Genomic DNA, 26,333 nt, shown 5'->3' with positions numbered 1-26,333 from the left:
ATGAACGGTTACGTCAAATAGACGTACCTTACCTACAGCAACACAAACTTCACATTTAAAGTAATGTATATTGATAGGTAACCCCCAAAACCCCTACAGCTTATAACAACAAAGTTAAAGGTCCAGTGCACTGCTAATCTCCTGCCAGTTACCTAGTTCATACAATGGACCAGCCCAAACACTTAGCAAAATGAAAGACTGGTTGCAATGGATGATTACAAAATATTTTGACAAATGTTCAATAATACTGAACTTGAAGTTTAATTAACTGCATTAAATATCATAATGTCATGACATATTAAATGTTTTATGTTTATTTTTCTACATATTATTTGTCAACCTCAAGCAAATTGGTTTTGCCATGTTCCAGTCTAACGATCCCCATTTTGTTTGACTGTTTATCTTGGTACGCCCTGAAGAGTCTGCAATAAATGAATCACAAACTTCGGGAAACAAAATATGCAAGAAATATTTTGTGTGTTTGAGATAGGCAGCAGTCCGCTGGAATCAAACTTATATATTAAAGTGCATAAGAAAGCAATTAGAAACTACAGTCGCTTGTTAAAGTAATCTCCCCTTCATGTTGAGCTGGTTTTGGAAACACTACCCATCCCCATTCAAATGACGTAATCATAAGGACATTACATATTCCCATGTTTTCACTTATTCATAAAAGCAAGGAAAAGATATACTGAATGGTCACAGAAATGTCAGCCCTTAATATATTGTAAACAGTGACAGCTTGAATATATGGACACAGTCTTTGAAAGATTAAAATGAGGGTGTCCTTGAAAACAGTCAGCTTCTAAATGTAAATCAAACAATCCAAATCTTTGAATGTTGGTTATGACGGGTAGTCATCCAATACTATACTGAACATATTTTGCATGATATTATCTGAGAGCATATCGTTATCCAAGAGGTACGAAATGACAGATCGTTTTTAATTTTTGCAATTTCTAAAGAAATATCATACCCCAATGTGTTGTCATATGTGAAATTTTGGATATGGCTTTGCTAATAATTTCTTCAAAATAAAATTGAAGCTTTTCATAGATTAGACATCGCGAATATAGTTAGACTGACTACGTTTTGAACGCCGCTCGTATATACCACCCGAAAATTATCTCAAATTAGTTATGTCCTATTACAACTGATATTACGATTTGCAAAATCTGTCTACTCACTATGTACATTAGGAAGCTAAAAGAACTAGTTCAAATGAATTATTAAAACCCTAATAACAACAGCACCATCTTATTCCCTTCTCATTTGTATACTCTATGCAGCTTAATGCCACACTGTATACTCCACCCTGTAATCTCTCCTTTGGGTCAGTTCATTATGGCAGACAGGTAAAATCCCGTTGGTTGTTTTAACTAATTGTAGGGGTTTGGGGAGACTACCCATTGATATCCATTCAAAATTATATGTCAACTCTTTGATGTCTCCGGCCCTAATGGTTATTTTACATCATAAGCTTTGGACTTTGCGGGGACTGCAACTCAGAATTACAGAAACTGTTTCCTGACAGGATTTCCTTTTTCGGCAAATATAGAACGACAATTTGTTAAAACGTATGTTGCAAAATTAAATGTACGTAAAATACATTCATCATAGATGCATCTTTTCTCTGTTAATAACTGAATATGAGTGGAAGTATTGAACAGTAAGTGAGTGACCAAAAATAAGTCAACAAGCTAAGATAATTTGAGAAATTCTAATATTGATTATACTGTGTCCTAAACAACAGTTAGTTAGTTGCTTTATTTAGCGTCGCACGCACAACTAAGGTATTTCCGTCTTTTTGTTGTAGAGTAATTTTTCAGAGCTTGTATGGAGATTAAGGAATCCGTAAAATGCAGATGGTAGTGTTTGTTTTGTCAGATGTTTGCAAGGCCTGAACTATGGCTGTGAGTTCTGCTGTGAAGATACCGGAGTTTGCTGGGAGATTATAGGATTGTTTAAAGCTTTTTTGGAGTAGATACGCAAACCAGTATTTCCATTTTGGTCCTTGGATCCGTCAGTATAGATTTGTGAAGATTATCTTGTCGGTTTGTAATTTTGTTGTATGAATTCTTGCACTGTGAATTTATTAAGTATATTGTGTTCAGTAAGTTTTTGTGTTGGCCAGGACATTTGGCAGTAACACTGGAGGAAGAGATTTGTAATATGGGTTTTGTATCATATTGTTTAGTATACAAATCAAGTTGTTATTCCTGTATTTTTGTCCCAAATGGTTTGGGTATTTGCCTTTATTGATAATGATTTTATTTTTATTATTAAGAGATATATAGTGGTGTTCATTTTGTTTGTAACGGGGTTGTTAAGGGATCGAGTTTCATTGCACATCTTTCCCATTCGAGAGAGTGAGGTCTAGTTTCCCCATTCTACCAATAATGCTTGGAGGGATGTTCCTGGGAATGCTCCTGTTATACATTTAAGTGTTTAGGAATTGAATGGAACTGAGTTTGTTTTATGTGCTTGTGCCATATTTTGAAATATTTCGCAGCCATAGAGTAATTTAGATTTGAAGAGTGATTTATATAGTAGTAGTAATGTTTGTTTGCTACCCATTTTACCATGTAATAGGTATTAAATAAACAACAGTGACTTAGATTGAGTATGTACAAAAGTCTGAACAAACAAGAGTCCGTCATCGGGATGCTTTCTTGTCTACAGCTGTTATTGTATCGACAAAATAGTCTCAAATTCAATTACTCTTAATCATCACACAAAGGCGACGTTATTTTGGCATTGATATTGGCGTTTTAAGAAGAAACATATTCGGTTCAGGCTCATAACGCCGACCTTTCGACCAAACTTCACGGTTGAGTGGAAAACAAATATCGGCGTCCTGAGACTAGTTTCATTTTGCCAATTAATAAAGGATTACGAGGACAATGAAGGATCAACGAGTTGTTAGAAGAGGATAATCCGGATTATGCGGATGAGAGCACACCTAATGAGAAGACGACAACAGTATATGTTTATCTCAGTTTATTTCCATACTTGAAGCACTCATCAACAAACTCAGTTGACAGAGTTTAATATTATTTTACAATGATTCACATAAGTAAATACGTGACAATTTTAATAAAGACATCGCATATCCGATGCGTATTCATGATACATATAGCAGACATTTTTCCACAGAGATTGATCCACAGATTTTAACCAAAATGCAACAGGTGGAGTGCTGAATCAGCAAACTGTTTCACGGACAGTGTTCCTTGCCTGAGCTGGTGACGGATGTCATCCAGTCGTCGCTCCAAGTCCCTGTATTTCTTGTTCTTGGACGGACGCTTCTGGCCAGCAGCGTACTGGACCATCTTGTTTTCCGTGTTCGTCTGTTCTCGTGACAGGAACGGCACGATCTCGAAGATGTTTGGGTGAGCCTTGCCGACGTATCTCTTCAACCGTAAATGCCACCCTTCCAGGTGGTTGTTGGTTCTTATCCCATCTGAGTTGTGGTGGTTCCATATCGTTCCACTGCGATATGTTTACCTAATGCGACGAGTTCACCTTATCAAAACATCTAGAGTAGATTATCCGCAACCCTAATTACGCCTAATCAGAACCTAACCTTCATAGGAAACCGCAGGTCGGCGTCCTGAGACTAGTGGAAAGTCGAAGGTCGGCGTCCTAAGACGACACCCATATTCGGCCTCTGCCATCAGCTATGCTGGTTATACGCACACAATGCAGCAGGCGTTTTGTTTTATCTTCTCCTAAAAAAGTAATTTGATGTTGACCTTGCAATCATACCTTACAAAAGCACCGCCTTAAGCTTATGGTCAGGTAAATAATATATATATAATGCATCTCCCTGAATGTTTTAACTGAAAAGAAACCCCAAACAACTACTTTTGATAAAAGGAATTACCCTTAAGGTTACTATTAAGTTTGATGTTTATTTAAGCACATAAACGCAGCTGCTAGGACGAATATAACCTAGACATGAGGTGAGATTTTTTTCATATATTCTTCCCTACATTAAGACAAATGTTCCCTTGTGTTCACTGAAACACAGTATGGTGTCGCTTGTTAAGTAGTCTATTGTTCACGAGGTAATGATGATTTTGAACTTCATATGAAACAGATAATCCATAATAATTCTTTCTTCATATTTTTTCACGAAATATTTCACAGAATGTTTCTTTCACAACAAATCATGTATTTTTCTCATATCATATCCGTAATTTTGATTGAAAATGTCCAGAAAGAAAACGATTATATGAATTAACTACCTGAGGGTTCATTTCCATTTCTGTTTGTACCATTGTAACAGTTATTGGCCCGAAGACGACGGATATAGATTCAGGGATTTCTCAAGCACCTGCCAGAGTCTCTGTGATTGAGTAAATGCGGTTTTCTGAGGGGATGTGTGAATCAGCGAACATTAAGTGGTTTTAATTTTCTTCACAAAATCAATCGCACTGTTATGCCACGTGGTTGTTTTGTTGCATTTAGCAGGATGTTGGGCCGACCACATCACCTTTCTCAGACTCTCTCAGTCGATGCGAAAATAGCGATGCAAGACATTATGCACATAATTATCTTAGACTCCATTAATAATATGGTCATTAAGAAAATAAATGTGAACTGTCATATAAATTTGACTATACATATCCCTCCTGCGAAAAAAGAATAACTGGAACGCTAAGGCAATCGTCACAGTTACTGGTCTGTTTCCAATTGCGCAGTTCGATGCTAATGCTGTTGATCACTGGATTGTATGGACCAGACTCGATTATTTACAGACCACCTCCATATAGCCCGAATATTGCTGAGTGCGGCGTAAAACTCAACTCACTCACCCACATTATTTGGTATCAAATCTTTCACGGGAAATATACTAGTCCTTGATCGCACTCTGTAATCATTGCAAACTACAAGTGGGTATGAAATATTATTTGCAGCAAATAAAACAGAAACGTAATGTGGTGCCAGATCACAACAGGGAGTTATTCTGACTCTACAACATGAAACATAACATTACATGAGAAATGTCCTTTACAGTATCATTTGCGGTGGACCGCCTCCGTGTGGTAGTGGCTAGAGCGTCCACCCGGAGAGCGGAAGGTCGCGGATTCGCGGGTCCTTGTTGGTCCCTGCCTGGCGCTCGGCATTAATGGGTACAACAAGGACTGGTCGGCTCAGAGTCAGTATAATGTGTCTGAGTGGGGTATTCATGCTTCACTGCAGCATGTTATCTCAGTGGGCTAGCACTATAAAACCAGCTTAAGTCTGGGCTGAGTACAAGCAGCCGCCCATACACATACACACGCATGCACGTCGTCATATGAGCGAAATATTCTCAAGCACGACGTTAAACCCAATTTCACCTCACCTCACCTCATTTTCGGTGAATACATCTTTGTTGACGGCGAGGTTATTAACTGATACATTACATGAACTGGTTACACTCAGTTTACTTAGAAAACGCAAGAAGTTTGAAGATTAAGGGAAGTAAACCAAAGCTCGTCTGGCTTAAGTAGCCTGACCAGATGATACGGTACGCTGATTCTTTCATTAGATGGCAGATTGTCCAGTGTGTCGGAGGTGTTTGTTCTCAGCCTTACTGGAGCTGCCCCCAAAATACTCTGCTTTCAATATTGTAGACTTTTTTCACCCAGTTTAATAGAACTTCAGAATATGTCTTGAAACTATATTCTTTTGAAGCTCACCTAGATTTCGAGACACAGCCCATCTTCTGTCTTCGTATTTAGTTTTCGTGATATAAAAGCGTATTAAAGAAAACACATATACATATAGGAAACTACGGAATGTCTTCTGTATCTAATAATGGTATTATTTGGGTCTGTTTAAGCTAGCCACAATACAGAGGAACTTACATTAGAGCGATTTTTGAACAAATGCACGTTCATATTCCTATTTAGGAACTATTTCAATGCAGGATACATCTTTCTCCTTGTTTGCGTATCACAAACGAATAAAATGAAAATTCATTTTACGAGGTTTTTAAACTTAGAGGTAAAAGCGAAAAAAATACCATTGGCTTTTAAAGATCAATGAACTCACGGCATAAACATGTGTGATCATTTTCTCAAGTTCTGACGTTTATTCAGCTCAATCTCCACTGAATGAAAGCTCCAATAAACTCAAACACAATGAGACTCAATTCCTAAACTCAATCTACCATTCCAAAGGACTGAATACGTAGTGTACACTTTCTGCTACATGTTTCATGTAACACTTGCCATTTACACCAAGTCCCAAAATGGTCCGAGCATATATGCCCTATCACTGTAAACATCCTCTCTGAGAATACAATGGGCCAAGGATTCAGAAACAGCAAACCCATGAGCGCTTCTATCATTGGTGGTACAAGCTTTTAGTTGAACGAGCTCCAATCTGCTTTACACAAAAAACAATAAGAAAACATAAGTATATGTATTTACATGTTTTAGGATCAATTGAAAGTTATGATTTAATTCGTTTGCAATATTATTTATTTTACTTTGTTTCAACTACTGAGCCTCGTTTGCTCAACCAAAATGAACATTTTCTGATACTGTGATGACGTCACAATTTGAACAATCCATAAGATTGATGGTTTGCTTGTTTATAATGTTTGTAGAAAATACGTGAACTAATTTTAATTATTTTGATTCAGTCACTGACCTTGTTCTTGCAGTATGACGACGCTTCTTTGGCAAAATATACACGGACCTTCACCGCAGTCTTACCAAGCAATACGAAACACATGTCTATCGTTTCCATGTTTAGTTAAAGTGAACTTTTGTTCTTTGTGAAAAAAAACAACATGTTGTTACCAGACCTAGGCGATTGTTCAAACATAAATGGAACTTAACAAACGCCTGTAAATACCACAGCTAACTTTTTAAGAAATGAATAAAAGCGTTTACGCCTTTACTAAAACATCCATACTTCACTGTGTACACGACACAGACACGCGAGATAGTTTTGGTCAGTTATTTAATTCATGAAAACAAGATCAAGAACGACACTAACAAATAAATATGTCCGTGGAATCCGGTGCCTGTGATAAAATATTCCATTATATCATCATGTCTACGTTTCTTATTGGAATTAAATTATATGTACTCCTGTTTTTGTAGTTTTAGATTGAAAAATAGCATTCTCTAATAATGGCTTTCCTCCAGAGTAATATTGATAAAGTTTAGCTGAATTCCAGTAACTGATGATAACCGGTATGTATAGAGGCATAATTCAAGTGTTCTTCGCTCGCCTGGGGGTTGTCTGGTTATCGTTTAATACTTGCAGGGACTCTCATATACAGTCCAATACAGAGACACACACCGACCTTCTGATAAGGACTCAAAACACCATGTCAGTATATGAGTTGCTTCATTTTCCTGCTGGTGGAATTTGCCATCGGCTACAACAAATAAGCGATATCAAGCTTCCTTTTCACAGTGAAGGGAGGGATATAGAGTAACCATCTGTTATAACGAATCTTTCTCATCAACAACTGGGACATATTATAGATGCATTATCTATGTCCGTTATCAAATGAACACACAAGCTGTGGATTTGTTTGTGTAGTTAAAGTAGAACATAAATTGTTATCAATCAGTCACAGATAAGGGGAATTTGATATGACGACCTCATCATAGATCACAGATGAACACATTTGATTTGATAAGCGTCAGGAAACGTTCAGTACCCAGAAATAATTAAGTCTCTACTAGTAGTATCTCTGGAAGAGAGATGTGATGGATTGCATTGCTGCACGTGTCCTTACTTTGACATTACTATCTGCTCCACCAGGACCAGTGCAGTTCGTAAGATGCATTGAAAAAATTGAAGGGGGTGACAACCATTATTGGCATGAGTATAGATATAGCCAAGACAGTGTTTCATGTGTGAATGGAAAGGACAGAGCGATTGTATGAACGTTCCGAGCCATCCTACAGCTGAGAAGTTAATTTACCCGTTGTCAACTGAATGTATATGAATGATTAAAATGTATTAGCCTTTACGTTTCAAGAATCCGTTGCTCTAGAAAAGTATTACAAACAAATTATCTCCATTATGTAAAGAGTATGTCATTTCTTGTTTGATTTGCACCCAGTATAAGCTGGGTGTGGACTGAGGGCCATGGATACAAAATAGGCACATTTCAACTCGGTTCATGGGAATCAGTTTATTGGACAGATATTGACACTGTAATACCATATTTCTAAATAGTTTTAGCAGGTGCATGGTGGAAGATTGAATTTGTAATTCCTAGGATTATTGCAATTCATAACAAGCAATTCTTATAAACATTTTGCAAAATGTAAAATTTAAGCTAAACGACATTTGATAATATTACATTTCAGGTCAACTCTATTTCAGTTAATGTACCAAAGTTATTGTACAAGATATTGATCTGGCGTTTGACATACTGAAAGTCAACTCATGTCAATATTCAATATTTCAATATTAGTGTTTTACAGGCGCTTACTTTACAGAATAAGACCTTACCAGAAACAACAATATTTGCATGGGGCGCCTATGTCTTATGTTTCCGAAAATTTATATTTCATCGGTTCTCTAGACTTGAAATCTCTACCAATAGACTTATCTTTTCCTTTTTATAAAAAAAAAATGTGAATTAAGTTTGTGCCACTCAGTGCAGATGTTACATCATCTCACAATGGCGTTCGTTTGACATATTGTTGATATCTGATCAGCGACTGAACAATATACTGCATACGTCTAAACGGACACTTATCGTGAGAAAATGTTATCTGCGGTGATTAGATGTATATTGCCGGGTCAGCGTTTGCGTATTTAATACTCTCACTCTTCGTAAATCCTCTCATGAAGGGAGTTAGGTTCAGCAGATCGTGTGAAGATGAGCATTGTTGTATTGATAGACAACTTGTTTATTGCCACAGATACAACGTCTCGGTGTAGATGCTGCACCGTTATCCACCACCTAAATCCCAAAATGTCGCATCTATAGCAATAAACAAGTTCTCTATCCACACAACGATGATCCTCTTCATGATACCAGCTTCGAAGATCTTGTAAAGGCCAATTTTAATTGCTTAGGCATTCTCAACGTACTGCACCACCCACTGCTTAATCTTAATATTTTTTTTATATTTCATTGTGGTGTTAATGTTGAGTTACGTTTTTGTGGCTTGTGTAAATATTTTTAGCAAGGAAAATCGTTGACCGGGATCCCAACAGAATAACAAGTGTTTGTCCCAAACAGTGACGGTTATTTGACACATTTTCTTCAGTTATACTCTAGAATACTGCAAAACCGTTACTTGGATACAGGATCGACATGAACAAAGGAACGTTTTTATACTCAGAGAAAGAAATAAAGGAACATAGGAAAAGTCAAGCGTGTTCATGTATAAAGATGTGTTCCCTTCTTTGTTTCCCTCAGTATATATGTTGAGTCACGCCGTCTTGCTGAGAAGGATGAAGTTTTTTAGTGATGCTGTGTTTTTTTCTACTTGGTTGTACCAACACCCATCAATACAGAGAAAACTAATATCTGTGTCTTTTCATGGGGATTTATATCGATTATGTTTCACATGTTGGTTTCAAACTACTGAAGCGTGTTTAGTTTTTAGTGATCATTTCCTGAGATCGATTTGGTTTTAGCTTCATAAAACGTCTTCTTGGGAAGATTTAGATGTTAAGACAGACAAACTTAAAACAAGCTGTATTTAAGAGAATATTACCTTACCACTTCAAGAGCTGCACTCAGTTGTAGTATCTTTGTGCTTGTCCGCTTTTATAGTGATGTTTCTCTGGCAAATGCCTAGTGGTCGTCGAAGACGGAGTATGTATAAGAGCCTGGCCAAACGAGTTTCTATCATGGATGCAGTTACTTGCCTGCAGATCGTATTTAATCTTCCTAAATGTTCACATGCACGCATTCATGTCCCTAAGCATGGGTATTTAACCATTTATTATTCGGTGTTCCTAGTATGGTGATCTACCTTCAGTTGTTGGCGATCTATAGCCCGGTTTTATATTGTATTGTCTTCGTAAATACAATAGTTTTACATGTTCAAGCTAGTTTTAGACTCCATCTGTGATACTCTAGTTATTTTACAGTCCTTCGATGACTGATTATTTAGCAATTTTTTTTGTTGATGTAAAACATTTATCGTCACTATATGGCTAAAAATATTGCCGAGGTGACGTTAAATTCTAACTCACTCACTCACTCTATTATTCGGTCACCAAGACTGAGACTGCTGCTGATAGGTACCTCCTACATTAGTTGGTTGTATTAGAAACAATGAGACTGTTATATTGTCCTCTACGAATGGTCTAAAATCGAAAACATACACCCGCCCATTCTATTCTATTCCATTCATTCTATATCATCTTCAGGTTGTGAATAGTGCCAAAGGAATAACTTTACTCTGACCATGAACTGTACCTTCTGATCGTGGTCATCAGATGGAACATTGACCCCGTTGCACATTTCAGTCGACATTGCCATGCGTATCCACACAAACTCTATTTGGCTACATATAATCAAATAGAGTTGGGTATGACTAAGAAAGACATTTCACAACTCAAGTTAATAATGTCCATATGTACTGCGGTAAGCTCCACATCAGAACGTATGCTCATAGCTCTACAGATTTGACTAGTTCACCGGTCATAGGATCTTTAGGTCTGACTTGAAAACATCAAGAATTGGCGATCTTTTCAACTCTTCCGGGAGTGAATTCCAGAGGATTGCAGCTTGAATGGAAACTTGTCTGCAGACAGTCGCCACTTAGCGACAATACAGAGAAACTGAGTGACGGATCTTGAGTGTTCTGGTTGGGTGATATTGCTTAATCAGCTCAGTGGGTTCTACAGACACAGTACGACACGAGTTCCCTTTTGAGATCACCTGGTTTCGTTCCTGATTTTCAGTGTTCCTTTCGACAGCTACTTTTACCTTACCATCACACGAACTGCAATGATTTTTTGTACACGCAGTTAGGATCCCAGAACCTTTGGTTAGCATTCCATCAAGACATTCTACTGTTGAATTACCAATGACATAACATGTATTGGCAGCATACCTCAGAGACTTTTATGTAATTCAAATATCAATGTTCCTGCAACGCAAAGTTATGTTAGCAAGTGAATGGTGTTTCAGATTGCAATAAGCAGACTAGGACAGCGTTAAGGAAATTGAATGTCGCCCATTTAAACCATTTGATCTCAATTGCAACAATACATATTTAGTGATCTTGTGTTAAATCTTGTGACATGTATCTAAGGGTGGAAATAACATCTATATTCTCTAGCCAACACCTGTCTCTGTTTTAATCTGTTCGTAACACAGTTGTCCATTAAACCAAAAGCAATTGATTTAAAATATTTTTTATTTGACTTCAATATGAAGAAAAGAAAATCAAAGTTTTAGATTTGTAAAGCTGCTTACTTACATCAACTGCCACCACTCACAAGCAAAGAATGCAGCTGACGTTTTGTTTGATCTTCCTACATAAAAGTTACGCGGATATGACCCTACAGCACGTGGACATTTAAATATAACTCACTTCTCATTGATTATCACTTTGTAAAGAAACTCAGGTAAAATGAGGGTGTTCGTTTACATATACAGAATTGTAAAACGAGTTTACCTTTTTTGAACATAGACGCTCACCTGACATAAACCATATAATCTTTTTGTGATTGTAGAATTTTGTTTCCTGACCACCTGTTCTTATAAGACAAGGCATACTATTATGTTTGATTTATTTACAGTTAATGTTATAGACACATGTGTCTATCGGGTTTATATGGCATCAAAAGTCACAACAGCTGTACTATTATACATTACATTATCGATGGATTGTTTACTCATCTAAACGCACTCCGCAAGAAAGTTCGACACATTGATATCTGATGTTTCAGATCATGCTGGTGAATTGATGAAGATTCTCAGTTTATATGCTCTTGCTATTTCAATTATTCTCTGAAAGTTATTTTTTTGCTTCACGTCGAATATTTTGTCGTAAAATCGGTTCACGCTACCAAAGTGACAGCATTAGGGTTTGGTAATGTAAAGGGGCTTATCGGCTTTATTTACGGACTGACGTGATATTAGTTTTACCCTGTGTCTAGAGTTCGAGCCAACATAGTTTCTACCAATATGCTTTTATCTATTCCGACATCCTGAAATAATATTACCTTTGTTTTTAGCATCTTCTTTTGTGTTCTCTGCTGTTAATTTGCTTGCCAGTTTACATTAAACGTTAACACATATAAATGCACTCCGTAAGAAGGTGAGTACTTTGATATCTGATGTTTGAGATCATGCTGGTGAATTGATGTAGTGTCGCGGTTTAGAGTGACTTGTTATTTCAGATATTTTCTCGAAATTTCGAAGTTTGGTTTTCGTTACTTCGATTATTCTAGGGGCGGTGGGGTAGCCTAGTGGTTAAAGCGTTGGCTCGTCACGCCGAAGACCCGGGTTCGATTCCCCACATGGGCACAATGTGTTAAGCCCATTTCTGGTGTCCCCGCCGTGATATTGCTGGAATATTGCTAAAAGCGGCGTAAAACTAAACTCAGTCAGTCAGTCAGTCGATTATTCTATCGTATTATCAGTTATTTTAGCACAATGGTTTATGCTGCCATCAAAGGTTGAACATCAACGGTTAGATCAGCTGTTTAAAAATATGTCATCCCTTTGTCTAAAGTCATATGGATATATTTTGTGCATTCTGAATTGCTGATCTTGTCACGGTTTTGCATTCACTTCCAAGTGGACGGAAAAGAAATTAACCACGCAAAAATATCCACCACAACATCCTTCCTATTACAACCCAGTTAATTCCCTATCTGCTTACTTGCATCATCAGAAGAAGAATGTCGGCGATATTGATGAAAATTCCGGATTGTACAAACCTTCCTCAGATGACGGAAATTGAGGAGGAATAAAAGCAAAACATTTTAATTTCACTCGCATTTTCTAAATGTCTACTCTCAAGGAACCAAGGAGTTTGAAGATGGCAGTTGCCAAACAATGTCATTTGGAACAATCGACTCCTCCTTGCATATGTGTTCAGGTTCGTTCCAGAGTGGTAGTGTTCTTTTCGTCTGTTGCCTTGACTTACACATATTGTGAACTGTATGTTTTCGGTATCTTGAGGTATTGAATCAGAAAACCTATGTGCAACGTTTGTAAGAATGTGCTCCAGTTTAAATGAACCGAAAGAAAATATATAGTCAATCCCTTTTTGTGAATACAAAATTACAGGAAATCGATTTCTTTGTAAATACTGTGAAAGGGAACCAACACCTGTTTATCGATACGTTCGGACGTAAACTTTGCTTTTAAAGAAATATATCTAATTAATAAATTCTGATGTACATAGTTATTTTATTACAATATTTAGTAGGATATAATTATTAACAAAGATTGATTATGGCTGTGGCCTCGAAGGTGGTTGAAGAACCATAAATGATTGTCCCCTGAGAAGGTATGTAGGTCCCATTTCGTTTGAAGTATTTTTATATCTAGCATCATTTTATTAGTAGGATATTTGTTCTTTTTAAGGTTCGGGTATATTTCTCCATAATCGCCAAGACCTGATGGGATGGTGTAAATTCAGCTAGGGTCCATGCAGGTAGCAAAAGTACTATAAGTCCCCATGGTCCCTGTGATTTGTGACCTACCTTCAATTGTTGGCGATCTATAGCCTGTCTTTATATACTGATGGTAAAAAGTTTCTTCGTAGGTAATTCAATTTCAACCCTATGCTTTTGTACATGAAAAGATACATGAACACATCACTCAAACACACTCAACAGAATGAGACCAGATGTCATGCTGAACGCGGATAGTTAATTCCGCGAAGGCACTCGCGACTTGCACAATGTAAGTTGGTGACTGTCTTGTACGCGCAATTACACTGCAAACATGGCACGAATGCTTCATGATGGCAGATGATAGGCATGAGAGAAGAAGGCATGTCCCTAAGGCAAATTGCAGAGCACCTTAACGTTAGTAAGTCGATGGTCAGCAGAGTGACAGGTGATCGATCGTCGTTTGGTTAGAATGGCGAGCCATAATCTTTCCATTCAGCTGACCATTTACGCCAAGAGTGGACACAAGCAACAGGTGTCAACGTGTCACATGAATAACGTCTTGTGACATCTGGATTAAAGGCTCGGAGACCACTGAAACGCGCACGTCTGACACCTAGGCATATGCAAGACCGATTACACTGACAACGTCAAAAATGGAACATTCGAACTTGGCAAAGAGTAATTTGGACGCATGAGTCACGCTACAATTTGTACGTCGCTGACGGACGTTTACGTATCAGGCGGGCAACCAAGGATGAGCTGAACCCGAAGTGTGTCCTTCTTACTGTCGTTGGGGTGGCGGCTCCATCGTGGTATTATCGGCTCGATTCACTTATGATGAGAAGGTGGCCCTCTTATACCAGGGGTAAAATATCGAAATTATATTATTGAAAGACAGTAATTCCTTTTCTTCACGCCATACCTGACACAGCATTCATTTACCAAGATGCTAATGCTCGCCCACATCGTGTTAGTGTTGTTCAGGAAGGCAAACAAGAGCACAGAATTGAGTCCCTTCATTGGCAAAGTCAGAGTCCTGATCTCAACTCGATAGAGCATGTATGGAATGAGACTTGTAGACAAGTAAACTGGTGTGAACAACCTCTGACCATTTACAAGAGGTTGAATACTTGGAACTGAATACGTGGAACAACTTAGCAATGAGATGTATGCGCAATGTAGTGCCCTCTATGAGGCGCATATGTCAGGAGGTGATAAACAGCCGAGGTGGTTACACCCATTACAGGGGAGTCATTATGTCAATTTTGTGTCTGTGTCATTAACCAGGCCATATGTTACAGATTGTGCTGAACAGTCATATACCCCTCCTGAAACTGTTTAAGGTTTTCCTGTGTGCCCAAACTTTGTTTGATCTTTATTTGCCCTAAAAAACACCATTTCAACATTAAAACCATGCAGATTAAAAGTGTCCCATAATGACTGGAGTTTGTCTTGTAATGACGTTTAGTACCTTTGAAACATTGGTTGATAGACATCCACCAATATGTGTGTCATCATCAAGCGAAAATGGTACTTCATGTTCCATTACGTCTGAAAATTATGGGGCTGCGTGACTTTTTACCATCAGTATATTAGGTATTGTCCAAATAGTGATATTAGTTTTACCTTTACATGTTAGTTTTCATTGTAACTGTGACAGTCTAGTTATTTTACTGTCCTTGACGACAGGTTTAACAACAAATACATATTCATTATCGAGACATGGCTGAAACATTGCCTACGTGACGTTAAATATTAAGTCACTCACTCACCTGTCATAAACTCCACATGATATTATTTCAACGGGGTGACTGTTTAAGAGATACAAAGATATCTCTACTGCATAGAACAGCAAGTGTGATGATTTCTAACCATCGTAATCAATGCTATGTACTTAGGACGCCCTTTTATCGACACAAAATTAAAGGGAATAACTAATCAGCATAGATAAACAGTTAAAAGGATGCGATTTTTGTCTCCACTGCATGTATAGCGAATATATCTTCAGGAATACATTTCCTTTCACCTATCTGCATGCGTTGTGTAGTGTTATACACTTAATGCTTACTCTTTTTTTATGAATGTGATAATTCGGCAGCTGAGATGCAAAGACGCGACAGGTGAACGATTTGCTGCGCCGTCGTCAAGGCACGTTTAGCAACCATAAACACATCTACTTTTGTAATGAAACCTCTTTAGTAGAGACGTGCGATCGATTTCGCCATTAGCGGTGTTATAAAAAGTGGCATTTCGTTACCTGAAAGGTTTTCATAAGAATGGTGACATTTATACATTATGTATACAATACCATACATATAAATACAAGTGACAATAAACTTTCCTTGATTTTAAGAGATAACTTTAAGTAACGTCCAGACTATACTGAAAGCCATTAAAAATGCAATTTGACATTCATACTTTCTTTACTCACACTAATTTCAACATATATAAACCTAACTGGCAGATATGTTTTAAGTGAACATCTGACAATAATTTCACCTGAAAATGTCCAGTCAACAACAACATCAGTGACGCAACAACGACATCACACAAAGGAGGGGTCACTTGCAGTCAATATCGCGTGTGTCCACCGTGCGCTGCAAGACATGCTCGCAGTCTTTGGGGCATTGAAAGACACACATTTTTTCAGGAACAGCTGTTGGATGGTCTGCAGCCTCTGATGGTCTGTGGTCTGATCATGACACCATCCCCTCCAAAACGATCATGTTCAAGGACACAGCTTGGCGCAAGTCTTTCTCCTTTACGTCGATAAATCTGTTGACGTCTATCTGCAAAGGATAAGTTAAACCTGGATTCATCTGAAAAAATGACATCTGGCCATGTCCTGTTGCCAAGATTGGCCCCATTTGCTGCCCATCGCTGTCAGGCAAGTCTGTGACGATGCAATAAGGTTGGACCACGGTCCGGGTGACGACACCAGATGTTGAAGGCAGCAAGGCGTCCTTGCACCCTTTGGGCGCTGAAATGACGTTGACTTGTCCCAATTGTCCTCCTTGCCTAATCATCAGCTGTTTGGAACCGATTTCGCAAAGGTGAAACTCGGATATTGCGGTTTTGTCGAGCTGTTATCACAGGTGGTGCACCAGGTCGCGGACGATCAGCAACACTTCCGGTAGCCCGAAAACGTTGTCTGAGTCGACTTACAGTGGATGATGCACATTAAAGTGCCTGGCAATCATCACATCTGAAGCACCTTGGCTGACCATACCGATAACCTGATTCCTTTCGTCTTGTGTCAAGTGTGGCATTTTCCTTGTGCTTTTAAATGGCCTGGGTGCAGGTAATGCATGTGCACAACGTGTTTCATGAATACGGTTGTGTTTACGAGAAATGTCAACGGTTCACTTTTAAGTATTAAAGTTCATGTGAGAGGAATGCTCCGGGACTCGAACTCGAAATGGGCCAGAATAACAGCCTTATATCCCTACATCCTCTGTATCGTAGGAAAAATCTTCCATATAACTTTTGTAAAGTTTCAGGACAACAAATACCAATTGCGTTTTTAATGGCTTTCAGTATATGATCATAAGCTGGCGAACATAGATCACAAAGTTCATTCCCATTTTGAACACGCACCTGCAAGATCAACTGTTCCAATGTGAAGGGTTTCTGTGGTAAATTACAAAAGCCTAGATGCCTAGTGATGTACACGTGTTCCAAACGAACCTATGCTTAATGTTCTTAGGAAACCAAGTTGATAGGATGGTCAAGCTCGGTTATTTGGTTGGTGGCTTTGAACACGGTTCGATGATTCAGATATAATTTACAGGCTCCTGTCTGGGCCAGACATTTACATTTACAAGTCGACGTCTACAAGGTGGAATACCGCAGAATGAAGCATTCAAAAAGAACCCAAGCAAAGGAAATCAAAACGGGCGAACCAATTAGAATAATAAAATGAGGAATATATTGAACAGCTCGCTAATGAACCGGATAGTATTTCAATTGGGTGAGGTGCCTTGTCACATCGTGATTCGCAAGTATTCTTTTAAGCAACAGCAATTTAGCCGACTAACCTCATAGCGGCTGTACCCAATTGCCACGATAACAGAAACCCTTTTTATTGCTTTATTAGCTCAAACTGTCGAGTCGCGTTGCCACAGTCAAAATCTAGTGCTTTATATATCTACAGACAACAGATGACCTTGAATACTCTTGGTTAACTCGGATGTGCCATAATTACTGCCTCAGCTACGATTGTCAGAAGGAAACTTGTGACAAATGTTTTCAACTGATATATAATTTCCGTTCGGAAAGACGTGAGACATTTTCATCATCACCTTTTAAATGTCATTTTATCTACGGTACCTTTGAAACGGTGTGTCTGTTCTTGATCGTAGCGGGACCGTCTGTTCCGAAGACCAGCCGGCTATTTCCGCTTGGGAAGCAATTTCAAAGAAGCCAGAATTACTTAACCTATCTTGACAAAAAATCAAGTAGGTACCATTCCTCAAAAGTATATTTAAAGCATGGATTGACTAAAAGTAAGCTCTCAGTGTTAGGCCCCCGCCAGTCACGTGGGAGGAACATGTCTATTTTCCAGAACATCGCCCAAAGAACAGTCACCATATTTTAATCGGTTCAGCCATAAAGTTGAACCATTTGCTACTTAAGATTACTTACTGATTTTTTTCATGCTTTTATTTGTTCCTGTCTCTATGACAAAATATTGAACATACAGTCAGGAGGGTATTTCCTATTCAAACCAGGACAGATTCCAGTCTGGTGTTTTTAACTTTTGTTAAGCGTGATTTACTGTTTTTACTGTTTCCATAACAAACAAATGGACTCAAACTCAGTCTATCTGGTACATTTAGTTGTTTGTATATTGTTATTTATTCAAGTATCCATGACAACAAATTCGAAATGATTAAAATCAGTGAGAGAGTTGAGGGTATATTTCATGTCTCAACTCAAAAGATCTAACATATTTCATATATATTTCATAAATGTTTCATTATATAATTACTGTGGTAACAGTTCCAGAGCAAAAATCATTGACCGTATTGGTTATACTTAATTCTGTGTTTCCGGAAATATTCCCTTTTCTTGTTCATATTTTCTTATAATTTTATCTAAAATAATCGAAACCAATACTAACGCCTGTGCTCAGTTCTGATTTCATAGGGCATGACTCTTGACTTATGATCAGTCAATAGGTCTTCACCAGATAGACATGAGTTCGCTGTCTACATGTGAACAACGTGTCATGAAGTTATTTTCTCTTGTCTCCCGACATTATTGTTGGGATTTTGGAATGTTGCTAAATGTGGCATAAAGTGTACTCGCTTCCCTAACGCGTAGCAACTCGCTAAAGGTCAGCTACATTTCAAAACAGGTTTAGAATCAATTCCACTGACTGTTTAGAACAAATCCCAATACTGTTTCAGGGACTTAGGTGCTGCAGTCCACATGACTACGTGAATTATATAGTTGCCTCTATATTAGCATTTCCAAGTGAGTTCTAGAGTAAGGGCCTCTATGAGGTTGAGATTTATTTTCTGTTATTGTGACACAATAATCATGGGTTTGAAGATAATTTTATTAGTAACGAAGTCATTTTAATTTGATAATCAGGTGATGATCGTTCACTTTCTGAAACAGCGACCAAAATGGAAGCATCTGTATTTTAACATCCAAAACTGAGTTCCACGGGAGATATTGCATGTGTGAGATATCGTTTTGACAGTAGATGTTGTACAATGCCCTGGACAATGTTATGACGTCATGATTTTAATGTCACAATGCTATGGCATTGCTGCACTGCAAGAGATCTAATGACAGTACCGTGTTCAGAGATGGTCATTCTTTCATTGAAAACTCCCATTTCTGGTGTCCCCGCCGTGATGTTGCTGGAATATTGCTAAAAGCGGCGTAAAACCAAAACTCAGTCAGTCAGTCATTGAAAACTAGTGAAGAGTGATTTTTGATGATAAATAGACTCTCTAACCCTGGTGTCTTCTGACATCAAATATATCAACACTCTTTGATAAAAGTAAAAATATATATGTAACTTTATCAACTCGTATTGATATATTTGATATCAGAAGACACTAGGGTGAGATTTTCTTTTTACCTTAATTGTAAATGTTTCCCGTTCATATTGATGCAAACAAAACATATCCGATATATGAAAGAAATTAATTACATTCATTGTATGTGCCTCTTGAGATGTAATAATGCTGCCTTACAATGACTGTTTCCAGAAGAGAAGACGTCTACATTTGGAGCTGCTCTTGGAAAACCATTCCTTTTGTCAACAAGCTTATGGATATATATTTGTGACTGTTTCAAGTCGTTAACAGTAACCTTTCAGTGTGTTCGTTGTAATTCTTGCTTAACTCACATTAGCTATCTGCATCTGATGTGCAGTAATATACATGGGGTGTTGACCTATTTCAATACTGATGTGATAAAGTGCGTCAGCTGAGATGCAATACGAGACAGGTGAACGATTCATATTACCTCCCCTTTGCTCAAGGCACGTTCAGTAGCCATAAACACACATACGTTTAAATGAGAGATATTTCTAGTAGAGACGTATGATCGATTGTATCACTACCTATGTTGAGTTTACGTTGTAAAATGTGTTATTTTTATGCAGTGAAAGGTCTTGATAATGGTGATATGTTCCATGAAGTAACTATTACAAGTGAAAATAACCTTTCTTTAATCATAAAATATAGTTTTAAATACCGTCCCTAATACGTTACGGTCTTTATTATTAGAAATAGTATATAAAGCACTGTAACGAGAAGTCGATGTAGTTATTGATTGTAGGTGTTGCATAAGAGATTCTTTTCAGAAACAGTTTCAATTTTGTAAAATTCCATAGGGTTTTGGCAAAGGAACACAGAGTGAATTCCTCCGTTTGACTTGGTTCTGTAATGTCATTGCCCAGTATGCATTCAGTCTCCCTTCTTCAAGGGGCAGCGAGTGAGTGAGTGACTGAGTGAGATAATAGTTAACGTCACATCGGCAATAATTCAGCCATATCATTGGCGAGAACATTTGATATTGTAAAATGAAATATATGTATATTTAAAAATACAGCCGACGAAGGACAGTAAAACAATAAGAATATCACAGATATGTATGTAAAACTAGGTAATTAAATGTAAAACGTTTTAACTATAAGGAAGAAAATAATACTGTATAAAAATGGGCTATAAATCACCAATAACTGAAGGTAGATCACCATACAAGGGACCATGGGGACATTACTTTTGCTACCTGCATGGACCCTAGTTAGATTTACACCAACCCCCTCAGCCATTGGCGACAGAAGAAAATCTAGCCATAAATTAAAAGCACACATATTCTAAGATTTAAAACGTGGCAAGCCTACATTTACTCTAAATGTGTTGGGACTTCACGTACCCTCTCAGGAGGACAATAATTTTACAATACTTCAACCCCTATTTGAGGGGCACAGCCACTAACAATCGAAGTTGATAATCTAAACTACCAATTATTAAACCTTATCTATTTACAAAACATATATCAAAATTCATTTAACAGATCTATCTCTTTTTTAAAAAATCAATAATTAAATGATAATTAACATTACTAAAAGGTCCTTTACTGTTTTGACATTTAAATATCTATCCCTTATGATGGAACAAGGCAGCGAGCTTGATTGGATTCATCAGGTAAGGATACTACGTCAGATGGTACATTTACATGGCCCAGGTACACATTGAACAGAATGAGTCAACTTTTTGAACTAACTCTGATGTTTAAGTTGCTTTTAAATTGGCCTAGTCCAACATCTAAGTTGGTATGAAATATAAACTTGCGTAGCTGAGGTGTAGGACAAACAGCGCTGCTTTCAAATCTAAGCATTTAGCACCAAGTATCGCACTATTTAGCATGATCCACAGGAACAACAGTGGTAACACATTGTGTAGTTATATGTGAGTTTGTGTGTTTATCTACCCATTTGCTTGTTAATTAGTGTGTGGTTTTACACATCACTCAATAATGTTATATCTTAATTCAAGGACCCGTGAAGATCCGGGATAGAATAGGTCTTCAGCAACCCATGCTTGCCACAAAAGGCGACTATGCTTGTCGTAAGAGGCGACTAACGGGATCGGGTGGTCAGGCTCGCTGACTTGGTTGACACATGTCATCGGTTCCCAATTGCGCAGATCGATGCTCATGCTATTGATCACCAGGATTATCTGGTCCAGACTCGATTATTTACAGACTGCCGCCATATAGCTGGAATATTGCTGAGTGCGGCGTAAAACTAAACTCACTCACTCCACTCACTTTAATTCAAGCAATATTGAAACATTCGAATTTGGTCCAAACAGTCCAGTGAGTGGTAAAACATCTCACATCTGTAGTCAGTGCTACATATGACAAGAATACTGAAATGTTGAACGCTAATATATCATATTCAATTTTCCTTTCCTCTGTTTTGCTCCTTCCATATGTTGGCATCCACTATGGAATCTGCGATTGAAATTACTGAATTCGTTATTCTGTTTTCGCCAGTTTAGGAATAACATGTTCGCTTTATTTTCTAAGTGGATTAAATCAGACACCATATTTAGCATGTCAGTGGTTTCTTTTCCTTTGTAGATAACGTGTATTAACTACTTATTGAAGAAGGAATCCTTAATGCTCCTTCAGCAACTGTGCGTATGGTCACTGTAATGAAATTATTCACAAAACCCATCTTAGTACTTCAACTCATGAATATGTTATGTTCATCATCAGCAAACTTCATACTGGTTTCTGCAGCCAACCGACAAAGAGATTAAACTTTCGTGAAAGTAAATACATCCAAATAAACAAGCCATTCAAAACACTTATTCGTCTCTTTGAAATATTGATAGTTTAATAGTTCTATTTAAATAGTAGTACATTTCTCCTTTCTTGCATGCATGTGTATTTATATGTGTATTTACCAAATACGATTATTCAGCATTCATCGTCACGACTTCGTGTTGTTATGTGTTTTGCAGGTCTGCCATAGTCTTTATCTATGTACCTTATGGACAACACAACATTTGCAATACCACCTAACATGCAGTGTTTCCAGTTACCGTCACGGTAATATATATACAATACATAAATCACTATTTCAAAATTCAGGGCTGCGTTTGCTCAGTTTAGATGTTTTTTCACACCGGCTTCGAATTGAAACTGGCAGATATGCTAATGAAACTAAGGTTGGTAAATTATGTCAGCCCTTGTATGCAAAGAACGATATATTGAAGACGAAATACAATTTTTTAGTAGTATGTAATGTATACCAAGATCCAAAGTCTTTACTTTTTTGCCAAAGAAATATCATTTTGAATCCTACTGTACATAGATTTTTTAACATGTTAATGTCAGAGATAAATCCAGAAACTTTTAAAAAATTAGCAGTGTATGTTTATTAAGCTATGCGTCTTAGACAGTCATCATTTGTACATATATTGTAATATAACCGAACCGTGTGTTATTGTTTATATTGTATATTGTATATACTCTCTCATAGTCAATTGTAAATGTAGAATCGAAGCCTGCGGCCTCCACTACAAGAAATGAAGATTGATTGAATGATAAATACATAACATTCAATCGAAAGAAGTTCAATAGAAGTGACAAAAACTCTGATAGCTTGTGGAATAACAGGAAATCCACTGTGCATCCATTCTAAACCAATCAAATGTGTTTCGGTCTCCTTCTTATGTAATGGTGACACTATCACAAGCACTTGCAAAGGAAAGTGGCGTCTTTCATCTGAAATAAAAACAGTGAACTGGGGCATAAAATGTGCCCTGGAAGGCTTGAAAGCTTCATGAAAGACTTGAAATATATAACCTTAATTTAGGGCCTGTGCACAAGTCGTGTGCAATCGTGTAAAATGTAAGCTGGATTGGATTTCACATGTATTGATGTGACAAGTATGAAACGATTACGTCAATGAACACAAAATTGGACAAAGTTTAATAAGTGAGGACAGTCTGGGTGATAAAAGGAAATGCATTGTCCATGAGGCGATAAGCGTCAGCGTCCATCATCTTTTGTTTTCTACCTGATGGAAATTGACCTGTACCCTAAATGGTAACTGTGTAATGTGAATGACGGCTTGCTTGTTGTTTTTAGTTTGATACTATGACATATTCTGTTTGAAAAATAATAATGTAATGAATAATTATATAAAAACATCTCTTTGGGACTTTTTTATATAAAACGTGTATGAATTAAGACTTGATCTCGTCACTATATGGGTTGGAAAAATGCCGATGTGACGTAAAACTCAACCCAACTTATCATGTAATGGTAACACTATCACAAGAAACGTTTGAAAACATCATGGACATCTTGAATATCATAGTCCTAGTAAAGATGTATTGTGCAACCGTAAGCTGTAATTGTATGCTGTTTGAAGCTTCGTCAGTGCAAACAACTAGTAATTTTTAATGACATTAAGGGTAACGGTTGGATAATATTTATTTTCAAATGTAGACTGACAATGTGGAAGTACTCAGTACTGACTGATTAGCGAAATATCAAGTTTCCTTGGTAACAGGAGCAAAAAGAATATAGTCAAATCCCGATGAGCCGAATGCCGGTGTCTCGAATATTATGCATAACTCGAAGTACCTGTCGGTCCCGACCATTCCCTATTATAGTTGTCATCATTTGAATACCGGTTACACGAATTCGTCATATAAATACACACGATGACTCGAGAAGAAAATTTGGTCCCATGAGATCGAAGCAACAGCAATCTTGTATACATAAGCCGAAGTCAGTCAATGAGAAGTTAATTGGTGTAGCAAACTGATCCAATTAACAAACCAGCGCGGCTCACACCTTTCCGCCTTTGACGGGTGAGTTCAAAGGGCAGATTAGTAATCTGTGCTAATCAGACTGGAACTGATAAGGTGCCCCTATTAGTGATAGGGAAATCGATGGATAAACAAATGCTTAGGCGGAGGAATTAGGACTGGATCATCTTTTTTGCTGCTCTCATAGACATACCTATGTCTCGAATACATCGATAAGACGAATTTAGTACTTGGTCGCCAGAGATTCGACTCATCGGGATTTGACTGTATATGAACAGCACAAAACGGAGGTATGAGTGTCTAATTCATGACTCAGCACAAACCGTTCAAAACTCCTTATAATCACACAGGAACAACACACTCGTGATATACTAAACAATTAGTCGTCAGATTCAACATGATTACAAGGTGTCATCGGGTTCTTTTCTCGTGTTCCTCGACATGATTGCTGGAATATTTCTAACAGTGCTACAACGTATTCTAAATTTTATCAACAGGAAAATGCTTACTTATTTCGATACATATAATTGTTATGTTGAACCATTCAGAGTTTGGATGGGTTTTTTCTTTGTTTGTTCGGAAACCACTACTACCTGTGACACCCTTTAGTTTAACGTCCTTACAATTGCCTGACGGCATGTTATGAAAATATTTTTAGCCACATAACTTGTCGTAGTATACGATGACCACCCCGGTCGCCTCTTGAGACGTAGTTTGGCAGCGTGTGGGCCGGGGACAGTCGTAGATTAATGTTGAAACTATATAGAATAATTCGTAATAGAACAGATTATTTAGTCCCTTCCGTTGTAGTTTTGTAGCCCAGACTGCTTCATTCCCGATCACGATACGGTCCCCATCGTGGTCCAGTCACATTTGAGCTGCTGAAACTTTCTGGTAATGAATTAAGTAATTGACCAGGGTTCAATGGGATATCAGAATAGATGACAATCGTTAAATACTAGACACGTACGTGAGAGCAATGCTTTATATGGTCGAATGGATTGGCGTCCAGGTGTCAAGTTTGTTCACGCCAAAGGTATGGCGAAATCCGACAATTAAGATCAGCCCATGTTCGAGAGTAAAGAGGTCTGACCAAACCTATGCTGATCGCATATAGATAGGGTATAATCGATTCCAATGTTTCCCATCAGTGCTGTTCATAATATGAATCCCTGGTTTATGAGTTGACCATTTATCTGGATATGTGTTGTATATAAGACTTAATTACAATTTCACAAGCAGCATTTTCACTTCAGAATATTACAATGTTTAACATCCGTCTCTTTTTCTGCCGATTGTATTTTACAGTAGAAAAAGGGCACCAGATGCAGGAATGTCCTCCTTATATGAACCTCAACATTCTCTGAAAGCTTTGGTGAGGCTTTTAGTGCTCACCTCTCTATTGTTAAGAACCCGCAACTGACGTCCACTACCGTAAAGTAATTGCCAAGTGAGGCAGCTAATCAAATCAATTCTTCTGTCAACGTCTAGTTATCTCAAAAAGACATGAACACAGGAAAACATAAGAACAGCAGTTGTCGCCCTCGTTCTTCGCCATCTATGCACAAGAAGAAATTTAAAATGAATTGATTTTAATCCATTCAACAAGTGCTATTTTCCATCGGAATATATCGGTACATTCGTCATTTGATGACATTTTTCCCTGCTGTGTGTCCATATTTGTATTGATCACATGTCTGAGAAGTAATGTATGTGTCTCTTTTTCCAGGGATTGAACACATCCCTGGAATCTTAGCTATCCTCTACTACAAAATACAGATTAATGCCAAGCACAACATGATCACTTAAGGACGATGTGATCGTGGGCCATGTAGGTTTTAAGTTCGATGCCTTCTTCAACGTTGCCTATCTTCATCCAAGAGGGATGTGTTTCACAAGTTTCGCATCACCTCCAACTGCATGATAACACACTAAATTGGCGAC

General features: G+C 37.8%; 1 long non-coding RNA gene across 1 annotated transcript; it reads right to left on the bottom strand.

Moving 5' to 3' along the window:
- Nucleotides 1–382: 382 nt before the first annotated feature.
- Nucleotides 383–22,772, bottom strand: LOC124290780. The gene is made up of 4 exons (XR_006902033.1): nt 22,675–22,772; nt 4,808–4,811; nt 1,301–1,308; nt 383–394 (listed from the first exon to the last, which is right to left on the bottom strand). It is a non-coding gene; the product is annotated as an uncharacterized LOC124290780 (long non-coding RNA).
- Between the last annotated feature and the right edge of the window lie 3,561 nt (nt 22,773–26,333).

Source organism: Haliotis rubra, unplaced genomic scaffold (genome assembly GCF_003918875.1).
Source record: "Haliotis rubra isolate DU_JTF1 unplaced genomic scaffold, ASM391887v1 Scf474, whole genome shotgun sequence".
Taxonomy (NCBI): domain Eukaryota; kingdom Metazoa; phylum Mollusca; class Gastropoda; order Lepetellida; family Haliotidae; genus Haliotis; species Haliotis rubra.
Note: the sequence above shows the minus strand (reverse complement) of the source record. Positions and strands in the feature narration are given on the sequence as shown.